This window comes from Cynocephalus volans, chromosome 1 (assembly GCF_027409185.1).
Source record: "Cynocephalus volans isolate mCynVol1 chromosome 1, mCynVol1.pri, whole genome shotgun sequence".
In the NCBI taxonomy this organism is placed as follows: Eukaryota; Metazoa; Chordata; class Mammalia; order Dermoptera; family Cynocephalidae; genus Cynocephalus; species Cynocephalus volans.
The window spans coordinates 144,606,091-144,618,132 of NC_084460.1; the positions used below are offsets into that span (position 1 = coordinate 144,606,091).

A 12,042-nucleotide genomic window follows, 5' to 3' on the forward strand; every position below is an offset into this window, starting at 1 on the left:
GTGAAAACGTGTGTGTGTGTGTGTGTGTGCGCGCGTGTGTGTGTGCGTGTGTGTAGAAGAAAAGCCAACTGGGAGTGAAAACGTGTGTGTGTGTGTGTGTGTGTGTGTGTGTGTAGAAGAAAAGCCAACTGAGAGTGAAAACGTGTGTGTGTGTCAAACAGGAAAGCCCGTGTGTGTGTGTGTGTGTGTGTGTGTGTGTGTGTGTGTGTGCGTGTGTGTAGAAGAAAAGCCAACTGAGAGTGAAAACGTGTGTGTGTGTGTCAAACAGGAAAGCCCATTGCCCACTGGGTAAAGAATGAGTTAGTCCCTAATTTTAAAATCTTCAGTGGCGTCCCATTCAATTAGAATACAATTCTAACTCCTTTCCCGAGGCTTGAAGGTTTCACAAAACCCACCTCCTGCCTATGTTGCTGACTAAATCTCCTCCCACCTTCCTCATTTTGCATTTCTGTTCACCTATAAGTTGTCCGACCACTCTTCTCACGCTGACCTTCTGTTTCTCAAACATCCCAAATGCATTCGTGCCTCAGGACCTTTGCAGTTGCTATTTCCTTTGCCTGGAACGCTCTTCCTTCTGCTCTTCACTTGACTGGCTCCTTCTCATCATTCAAATCTCAGCTCAAATTTCAGCTCTGCAGAGAAGCTCTCTGACTGCTCTAGAGAAGCTTCCTCTAGCCTCTCTGTATCACACATCCACATTGTACTGTCTTTGTAACATTCATTCTATCTGAAACATGCTTTTGCATTTATTTGTATCTTGCTTATTGATTCTGTTTCCCACAAAAACACAGCTCTATAAGAGCAGGGGCTTTGTCTTTCTCAACACTGCACATCCCCACCTCCACCCCCAATAATATCTCCTGTTACATGGTGGATACCCAGTAAATATGGGGTTGACCATGAATAAAGTTCCACCTGAGAAGGGACCATGGAGAAAGTCACCCAAAATATGGGGCAAAACTACTCTCTGCTCCTTTATTGTCCCCACCTCCCAGCACAGTGACCGTGACCCACAGCCATACGAACTCTGGGTCTGCTTCCACAACCTGTGGAAGGCAAGAGTCACCCTGCCATTTTTGGAAGAATCTCCAGCTTCCTTGCCATCTCCTCCTCTGGAGGCCTTATTCTCATCATCTCCTAAAGAGTTTTCCATTTCCAACCACATAAGAAATAAATCAATGTTTAAAGAATCTTCAAAGCCCAGCATTAGATATCACTTAACAAAATGATGCCACTTGCACACATTGTCTTAAGTCAGGTGTATAAGAAGACGAAAGAGAATGGCGGAGAAGAGAACATTTTCACTCATTTTCATTTTCAGTGTGTACAATAAAAAAATCTCCTAATAGTTGGCTGTTTTCCTTCCCTTCTTTCCCAACCATCCAGGAAGAGGAAAGCCCCTGGTCACATGCAGAAGGTTGTGGCTGAAAAAGATAAGCTGGCCATTCCCCCAGGATGACCAAAAGCTCTCCAAGAAAAAGAAATGTGCACATGCGGGGAAGAAAGCCAGATCCCACTGCCCCTTACTCTTTTGTACCCTCAAAACCTCATTCCCAGAATCTTAACCCTTCTTAGCCAGACCATAGGACAGTACAGCAGTCAAGTTCCTGACCAAGTCTGAGACATCACTGTTGAGTCAATGCTAAGGCACCACCATCAGGGCAAAGAACTCCTGCTACTCCACAGTGGTGAGGGCACTGTGTTTCTGACACCCTGATATGTAATCATAAATGCAGTTTCCTACTGAAACACTGTAATGCCCAGCACATGCATTCTATTCCATACATCGAGCTCATTCCAAATCAAAAACAATTTGTAACCCATAAGAGTTAATTTGGAAACTGTGATACGTGCTATTATTCATTGTAGTTGGGATAGGTAGGAGAGAGGTTTATTTCAACTATGAGGATGTAGTCCTGAGAAGACTTCTTCCAGGCAAAATATAGCTGGTAGTTGAGTGGTGAATAGGAGCTTCAGTGAATACATATTACGGGAAAAAAAAAAAAAAAAACTTTTGGAATACAATCTACTGAAGATAGCATAACTTCATGGATTTGGCCAGACACAACACACCTAAGTGCACATCAAAGACGTGCAGAAGAGAGAGGTACCTAATTGGTGGAAATCAAGCTATCAAAACGAAAGGAAGGCAAAGCATACAGACCAACAGTTGAAGAAGCCCCGTCTGAAGGGTAGTTAAAAAGGTATATTCAGATCAAGGCATTTATAAATTGAGTGTGTGCAAGGCAAAGAAGAACGATACACACAAAGAAAGGAAGAATTTGTGAAGAATGTACGTTATGGAGGCTTCCTGGGATGGTGTAAGACAGAGATATAGTCAGACCTTCACGTGACCCACTGTAACTCACTTAACCTAGGGCAGCCTTAGTTTGTTTTTTAGCTTTACAATGGGGCTAAAAATTCTTGTCTCATACAGTTGTTAGGAAGATTAGATGAAATGGCATATGAGAACATACCAGGGATCAGAGTGGGTGCCACATATGAGTTCCATGCGTCCCTCACCTTTTCAATAAGCATAACCTGGAATGCATGTTAAACAGATGTCTGATCCCCTATCCTGCGTGGAATCCTAATTTCCACAGAAGCCATCTGGCAACCTGCATAGTTAGCAGATGATGATCATCAGGGAAAAGTGAGAAGCATGGCATTATTCACTTCTCCTCCCATAAGGTCTCACATGATGTGCAACACAGAAACATCTCCAACAGGAGAAAACAGCTGTGAAATTCAGTCCTCTGCCGCTGAGACAACTTGAGAATTACAATTTCACAAAAGACAGACATGTTCTTCCATGGTATGTCTCTTAATTGCATTCTTCTGTCAATACTATCTATTCTTTTCAGAGCCTCAAAGATTTTTATTGATTTGGAGCATAAGAACAAAACGAATATCTCCAACAAATCTACTGAAATGCAGTCAAAACTGCAATCTCATTTTATCACCCCATTAAAATAAGATGAGGTAGAATCCGGGACTAACATTCAAGGACTATGGTAAACATACTGTTCAGGGAAGCGAATTACCCCTCCCACCCCACATTAACAATTAAGGACAGTTTAGGAAGCCAGAGCAGGGTAATACACTTTCTAGCAAGGTTCTCTTCTTATAAACCAAAGTCGCCATTATCTAAAGTGCCTCTGAGGCAATTAGCCATATTCAGAGACAACAAACTAAGTAACAATCTAAGAATGTTTCTTTTACAGAATGTGGTATGAAAAGCAGTCCTTAGACGAAAAGAAAGCCGCAAACCAATTTACAAATGTCAGATCAGCACGCTGTCAAATGGAAAACAACCTGGCAGCAGGACCAGATCTTCCCAAATACTTATTACACGTCCCCATGTAAATAAAAAGACAGTTTCATGTCTGCAGCTGGTGAGGATGTATTAAGACTTGAAAGTCAAATATTCAGGCCACCGTAATAGAGGAGGTCATGGGAGGCCTGAAGAACAGTTATGCGGCCTGAAGGTCAGAATGGACACAGGGGACTGGGACCGCAGAGGACGATTTGCAGTTTCCTTAACCACAGTACGCAGGCGGTCCTCCTTACGCAGATGTGTTCAGTGAGTTTAGAATTTGCGGTTTGTATGGTTTCTGATAGGGTAGCATTTACTTTGTCATCTCCACCCCCACACACATTTTAAACGTTATCTTTGAACAGCAAGCACCCCATCCCCCAAAACCCTATTCCCTTGCCCTCCCTCGCCCCGAAGATCCTGAAAGAAGGTGCTTTGCAATTTTTTGGTTTCTGGAAGTCGCTTTTTATAGATTTTCTTTTAAGCCAAAAAATAACAGCACTCAAGAAAGGGGGTGAGATGGCTGGGAGCTTTGGAACCAGCGGCCGCGAAGTCACAAGTTTCTTCTCCCTCCCTTGAAAATGAACGGCAGCCCGCCCGAACACTGCAATGTTCTCATCGCCTTCCTTTCTCCCAAAACTGCCTCGGCACTTGTTTTGTTAGGTCTGCTTCTACCGTGGCGGGAAGAAGGGTTTCTCGGAAAACTTTCTAAGGTAAAAGACCAGAACCTTCCAGACCCCCCGGCCCTCCTTGCGTACAGACCGTTTTACAAGAAAACCACAGTGAGCGACGAGTCGGTCCCCCTGTCGCGCACCCGCGCCTGCGGTAAGAGAAAGAGGGTCCCAGGGCAGGTGCTCTCGGCTCCCGCCCTCCGCGGTGGCTCGGGGACGCCGGGGCGCTCTCCCGGCTGTCGCCCCGCGGCTCCCTGAGGCTGCGCGCCACGCTCCTCGGTGCTGGCGGGTGTGCGCAGGGGCGGTCAGCGCACCGTGGCCCTGCCCCCAGCCCCCTGCCTCGGTGGCTGCAAAGCCCTAGGGTCTGTGCGGCACAGTACCCCCCAGGCTGCACCGACCCCGGCCCCGAAGGCAGTCTCCCCGAACCCCCAACCTCCCTCACCCGAGCAATGCAAACCCGCAGCGAAGCGGGCCGGGCAGTCATCCGCCGAGGCCCTGGCGCGACGACCGCAGAGGCGTGCCGGGCTGTGCGGCCGCGGGCCCGCTGCTCTCCGCTCGCTCCAGCCGCTGCCGCCTCTCCCGCGGCGCCTGTCGCATCGGGCCGCCGAAGCCCGTGGCCGGCGGAGCTAGAGGAAAGTGGCGCGGCCGAGGAGCGGCGTGGGCACGATTCCTGCCCCTCGACCCGGCGGGGCAGCGGAAGAGGGCTCAGCGCCGCCCAGAGTCCGAGGCGCCCGGCAGCCCGCGCGCTGCCCGCCGCGCCCGGATCCGGATCCCGGGCGACTGCGCCCGGCGCCTCCGGAGCCGGCTGAGCTCCTCCCGGCCGCGGCCGCCCCCTGCTCGCCGAGGAAGGCGCACTGCGGAGGAAGGCTGCGGGGCTCCCCGTCCCCCGCGGCGGCGAGGCAGGAGCGCAGCCGAGCCCCTACCTTTCGGGCGGGGCGGACACCAGCCGCGCGCCCTCGCCGGCCGTCCGGGACAGGAAAATCACCAGAAAGGGAGGGCCGGGGAAAGGCGGTGGTGGCTTCAGGACAAGGTAGGAGGCTCGATTTCCACAGCCAAGAAGACACTCCCATCCCGCCCGGGTTTGTTTGGAAAGCTGCAGGAGCGAAAGTGAGGGGCGGCAGAAGTAAACACAGAGGCGTGTCACACCGGGTACCGTCTGTGACACGAGACTCGGAGGGGAGGGCTGTTCAGAGAGCTCCAGAATTACCGGGCTCTGCCCTTCAAGGCAAATGGATCAGTGCTTTTTATGTAATGAAGGAGATGTTACTTTAGGGAGAAGGACGAAGGTGGGACGTGCTTTTTTTTTTTTTCTTTCTTGCTAAAGTAGCTCTCCCTAGGGAAAAGCCTATGTTAATAATGTCCTCATACTTGGCTGGTTCTGAATACGTTTTAAATTTCAGTGTTTGTCAAATAATTCATTGTCTAGCAACATTCAATCCATAGCTGCAGCCTTTGGGCACTAAGCAGAGTAAGCATGTGCGATCAAATGACCCCAGGGAGAAGAGCCTGGGACTTGGGTGTAATTCAAAGCTGGCAATGTGTCACCCACTGGAACAAAGTCCTTCATCTGTCTTGGACTGTCTGGTATTTGTCTTAATTATAACAACAGCCCTAGGAGGTAGCACTTGTTATTTTCCCAATCTTACTAATCAAAAACCAAAAGGATTCAGATAATTCATATCCTTTGCACGTTCTACAAATTACCTTAGACAACCCACACTGATTTTGTCATTTTAAACATGGCATAGGGACATTAGGGTAGTGAAAGAGGTTTAGAGAATTTGGCCTTCCGACTAATTTTTCTTGAGGTTAACTTTGCTTTTTTACTTTCTCCCGAGTTCCTCAATGTCCTCTTGTTTATTATCTTCAAAATTAAACCTAGAGCTGTCGGTTTAGCCTCAGCTGGTTAGAGCACAGCCTTATAACACCGAGTCAAGGGTTCGGTTCCCCATACCGGCCAGCCACCAAAAAAAAAAAAGAATTAAACCTGTATTTCACCTCATCCCCTGTGGACTTCCTAGACTTTCTGAATCTGCAGGGAGAGGCCATCTACTGTTCTTAGGTGATGTTTGTGCTTCTTCATATTTAGTGGCGGCCAGAAGTGGCAGTAGTAACAACTGTTCACTCTAACCTAGTTCAAATGCTGCATCTTCCATCAGCCTGCTGTGTGACTTCACCTCAGTGCAATTCCTTTTTGTCATCTGTAAAGCAAAATAATACAACCTATCTTGAGGGATTTGGGGGAGGATTGAAACAGACAATGTAAAGAATACTTGGCACAGTGCTTGCCACAAAAACAATCAATTCAGGACGTAAAATACAAACTCTAAAATTACCACAAAGGGGCTGGCTAGTTAGCACAGTTGGTCAGAGCAGTGTTGCAACACAAAGGTCAAGAATTCAGATCGTTGCACCAGCCAGCATGTCCCCCCCCCCCAAAAAAAATACCACTAATAATATGAACATGAGTTACTGCCCACTATGAGTCAGCTACTCTTCATGCAGCTCATGTGTTCCTCTCACCCACCCTGCAAGCCAAAATAATCTCGTGGTAGAAATGAAGAAACAGAGTCAGGAGGCTGAATGATGGGCCCAAGGTCATACTGCCGATACAGGGATTAGAGTTGTAATTCAAATAAAAGTGCCTGGGACTAAAGTCAGTTGTCTCTCCAGGATGTCACCAGTATGTAACTCTCTGTAGCGGGTGGGCTTTTGATCTTGTAACATTAATTTTTTTAAAACTGAAAGTGTATTATTGTATGGGCACGATTGCTACTATGAAAATATTTTGAATTCCTGTGGAATCTAAGAAAGGATTAAGCAGGGTGATGGGATTATAGGTTTTTAGACTTTTCTGGGTTAGTGCTTTAGTAATTGTTTTGGGGAAAATGTTTTCACAATGTAAATATGTTTAACTTAGACATTTTGTAAAAGATTTATTCTAATAAAGGGGAGGGCAAGAGTCATTAAGAAAGAGAGGACTCTTGGGTCATGCAGGGCCTTTCAAAGTCCCCCTTGTCCTCAGGGGATATGTTCCCACACCCCCAGTGGATGTCAGAAACCTCGGGTAGTACCGACCCTATGTGTACTATATTTTTTCCTATGCATACATATGTACGATGAAGTTTATTTATAAATTAGGCACAGTAAGAGATTAACAACAATAATTGGTAATAAAATAGAGCAATTAGAATAAAAGACTGTAATAAAAGTATGTGAATACAGTCTTTCTCTCTAAATATCTTAATATTTTTGGACTGCAGTTTATTGCCGGTAACTGAAACCAAGGAAGGCGAAACAGTAGTTAAGAAGGAACAACCGTATTTAGAGGCCTGGCTCTGTTTGCGGGGTTTGTTTTTCCATTGAGGATGGAAATCTTTTTGAAATAAAATGACATTGGTTCATGGGATGTGGCCTCTGCGTACCCAGTGACAGGTAGAAGCCAGGATCCCCACACAACAATGGGGTGCCATTCAGTACTTGTAGACTAGAGTAAGGCCAAAGAAAGTAGTATTTCTTCCTCACCCCAATGTAGGCCCTGCCTTCTGAATTCTCATGTCCTGTCCCTAGTACACCCTTTCCTGGTATGATTGATGGATGGTAAATTCTTGCAGGGGAGATCTACTCATGAGGGTGTGTTCTCAACGGGACAATCATATCACACCATATTAGGTAAACCCCAGAACTGGAGATAACGTAAGAAGAGCCTACTTTCTTACTTTTCTTTTTTTTTAAAGATGACCAGTAAGGGGATCTTAGCCCTTCATTTGGTGTTGTCAGCACAACTCTCTCTTATGGAGTTAACCGGCCATCCCTATAGAGGGATCCAAACCCGTGGCCTTGGTGTTAACAGCACAATACTCTCCCAAGTGAGCCACGGGCCGGCCCTCAAAAGGCTACTTTCTTATAACATCTTCTTTTAAATTAATAATTTAAATAATTTTTTGTTTTTAATATTTCTCAAGGCTTGTGTTGTTCAGTTTTAAACAATATCTAGCTCAAGACTGAGCTTGACTAAACTAATCCTTTTTACATACAATCCTTGCTCCAACTCAAAGTGAAAATCTTGCCAGCCCAATCTTCTAGCTGTCTTGGGGTTTTATCTTCTGTAAGCAATTGTTTAAAGAACATGTGCATCTCAAAAAGAATAAGCCTAAGCAGTTTAAATCCTGACTTAGAGCTATGACTGCCTACAGTGTGGAAAAACTATTACATTAGCAAAAAGCAGGTTAGTTCTTTCAAGCAGAGCCATACATCTTCAGCATCTCCACTTCAAAGCTGGGTCTCAGCTATATTTTTGCATATGTATATATCCATTGTTATAATTTTCCCAGTATTGTGATTGTACAAAAAAGAAATTCAAGTCTACAAGGAAATTTATTTGCAACTTCATGTGCAAAGATTGCAGAAAAAATAACTATTTAAGAAAAAGAGAAACAGTAATGAGAAATAAGATTGGCCAAAACTAAAAAGATTAATGAGATCTGGTTTTGTCAAAAGGTGTCAGAAAACTATTCGTGGAAGTGTAAAGTGGTACTTTCTTTTTAGAGGGCAATCTGGTGATTGTTATGAAATTTACAAGGTTGTTGGGGATTTGAATTTCAAAGCCCTCTTAAAGTTTCTTAACTTTCCTTCTCAGAAGACAGTTTGGCCTCAAACTAACATGGAAAGGAGAAAGGAGGGAGAGGCTGAGCAGCTCCCTGCACAGACTCAGAGGTGACAGGGCTCTTCCTGGAATTGTGTGGGGCCGTTCTACAGAATGACGGCATCTTGAAGCAGCTTGCTCAGAGTTTTTATTCAACTATGGGAAGAGTTAGCAGCATGGACAATCGTCCCAGCTGATGGGCTTCCCTCCCAGGAGAAGAGGAGGTATCCCACGCTTCCCATGTGTCTAGGGAGCCTCTCTCATTTCTACTGTCAAAGTATCACTGGTAACTTTAATCTGGGCATTTGCTTAGCCCATTAATTTTGCTTAACATTGTTAGCTTAAATCTTTGTATCCCATCTTAGGTGGCTCATTGAGCTGGACTTATGCTATTTCTCTTTCATGTGAATGTTTATGAAAATATTTCTGAACGTTTGATTTTCACAATAAGCCCCTATTGATTTTGTAACTGAAAAAATTTTTTTCAAAACATTTTATACTTAGGAATTTTTACATGCATTTGCTTACAGACATAACAAATTGAGCTTTACTTGTTGGGGGGAGGGGAATGAGTTGTTTTTCTGAGAAGTTGTGACAAAAGCTGATGTTGTAAAGGGTTTTGTCCACCATTATCATCAGAGTCTTGATAATAACTGTGTTTTGGATAACTATTATTCTCAACCTCAGAATTAAAGGAACTCATCAACTCCACAAATTTCAGGGAATTCTCACATCACCATAAGTATATGTATAAGAGGGTGACTTGTCAAGCTGAGAGACACTGAGGGGAAACAAAGTCGGTGCTGGAGAGCCCACCAGGAACCACTGCCTATGCATACCTGGGGACCTCTCCCAGCTTTTTGCCGTTATTCCTACAGGTCAGCAGAGAAGCACCAAGAAGACAGGGGAAAAAAGAAGGGCAAGATGGTGATCACTGGATTCACTCAAATGCGAGCTCACATGTATTATATTCCTGCCAGATGCTAGGGGATTTTGTATAGATTATATTGTTTGTTACACATAGCAACCCTCTGGACTAAATATCATTATCCCTTTTTTCAGATGAGGAATTAAAAACTCAGAGAAATTACATAATTTGTCCAAAGGTCCAGATGTTAAAGTTGCAATTTGAACCCAGATTAAGTTCCCCAAATCCTCTTTTCACCCATGACATAGTGCCTTTTTATACAAGAGATGAATGATATGAGAAAAATTAGTGACTTACTCTAGAGTGTGATACTTCAGGAAAGCGTTTACAGCCATGGTAAATTGAACGGGAATCCTGTGAAAACTTAATTAGCCATTTGTGAATGAGCATCAAGCTGTCAACTGAAATGGAATTGCAGTCATTTCCAATTCTCATTGTTCCAGTTCTCAAAAACAGGGATTTTCTTCAGGGATATATGGAATGTAGATTATTGAAACCTTTCTTCAGAACCCTGGTCATCATTTTCTCTAGCCAATTCAGCACTCTCTTTCACACCTGAACTCAATTTGGGGGACAGATTTCCCCCACCCCCACGCTTTTTTTTTTTTTTTTTGGCAGCTGGCAGGTATGGGGATCTGAACCCTTGACCTTGGTATTACCATCACTGCACTCTAACCAACTGAGCTAACCGGCCAGCTCTTAGATCCCATTTTTAAGGTAACTATAATGGCATCAAGCTCATGACAGAGAAAAAATGTTTAGCAGCTTTCCGGGAGCATGAAAATCTTTCCTTCAGTTCTTCATTTCTACTCCTTAATGGGAACTGTTTATTACACTCCAAGACGTTATGAATACCAGACAACAAGTATTAGTAATAAAGAGCCATACACACAGGGAACCACTTGCAGTGGATTAATTGTGTCCCCTCAAAACTTGTATGTTGAAATCCTAACCTCCAGTGTGAGGTGGAGCTTTTGGGAAGTATCAGGTCATGAAGGTAAAGCCCTCATGAACAGAAGATTAGGTGCTCTTATAAAAGAAACCCCAGAGAGCTTTCTCACCCTCTTTTTACCATGTGAGGATACAACCAGAAGACAGCAGTCTTCAGCCTGAAGAGGACCCTACCGTAACCTGACAGTGATGGTACCCTGATCTTAGACTTTCAGTCTCCAGAACTGGGAGAAATAGTTCCATTGTTTATGAGCCACCCAGTCTGTGGTACGTTGTTGCAGCAGCACAAACTGACTGAGACGCCACTTGTGAACATCCAAAGTAAAAGTAAAACGAAGGATTAAAACTGTCAGTTGTTTCCCAGTGATTTAAACTAGTAATCTGTCTTACTGCATTTTTTGTTTGTTTTACTGTTTCTTCTTGTAAACCTTTTATTTTTTTACTCAAAGCATCGTATTGGCATACTGTCATATTGGCAGCAGTTTTTCCAAATCCTGCACATTAATGGCAATGACTGTTAATTGTGACAAGTATGTTAACCATGTGGTGTTATACTGACCATACAAACAGCTACCTACAGTGCTTCAAAAGTGGTAAATACTGATAACTTTAATCTTCATCAATTTTATTACTTTTCTATAAAATGGGGGGGTCTTCTGAATCTTGCCTAAGGGACTAAAAAGAAGTATGTGTAATTGCGTTTTTGCTTGGAGAAAGATGGGAGTAGGTGGGATTTAATTGTTTGACTCTGTGCTTATCACATGATATATTAATGCATTTTAACCAAGTCAAATTTTAGATCCACATAATTTTGTAAAACTGATAAAAGTATTTACTGACTGTAGACTACAAAGTTGAATACTTTGACTCTTCCTGAGCCCTTTAGAGCTAAGACTCCTGCCACTGACAATCTCTCAGACAGAATTCTAATCCATAAGCTGGAAAACAATAAAATGCCTATACTAAATATTTGGAAGTTGTCCTTAAATTTTGCTTAACTTCAGGGTGATTCATAAGTTCATTTGTACATCATTTCAGAAAATGTGCATATTGTTTACAGTGCAGTACTCAGCGCCCACCCCCATTTCTATATTTGAGATCTCTCAGGCATTCACTCACCAACCTCCACAGAGGGACTTGGGAGTCTTTTATTTCTAGCTCTGACTGCTTTCTTAAGTCTTAAGTCTCAGTCTTGTACCTCCAACTGTTGCTGAGCATTCAGTTCAACATGTCTTTATCAGCATCCACCGTATCTAACAACAACAACAACAACAACAACAAAACAAACAGAAAGGAGAGAAGGGAACTGAGGCCACCAGAAGTGGGAAAGGAGGAGCAGGAGGGGGGTTAGTGAGAAATTGGGAAAGAGCCTCAAAAAATTATTACACTGTGTAATGATAAAAAATTATCCTGAAAAAACAAAATAAAATACTGGTTTGAAAAAGAAAGACATCTCTCTTTTATTTTTTTCACATTACTTATTAACATGTTCTGAAGGTTGCATTCCTTGGAATTCCCTTGGGAAACATCG

At 43.8% G+C, this 12,042-nt stretch overlaps 1 protein-coding gene across 3 annotated transcripts in view; it reads right to left on the reverse strand.

The window, feature by feature from the left end:
* ST3GAL6 (ST3 beta-galactoside alpha-2,3-sialyltransferase 6) overlaps positions 1–5,110 on the reverse strand; it is a 73,819-nt gene extending 68,709 nt beyond the window's left edge. Inside the window, exon 1 of one of the 3 annotated variants that reach the window (XM_063092655.1) lies at positions 4,911–5,110. The gene's annotated coding sequence lies outside the window, so the exon portion shown is untranslated. Of the gene's footprint in view, positions 1–4,429; positions 4,890–4,910 lie in introns of those variants that run through there. The other 2 variants (XM_063092639.1, XM_063092649.1) reach the window with 2 other exon arrangements.
* Positions 5,111–12,042: the final 6,932 nt, after the last annotated feature.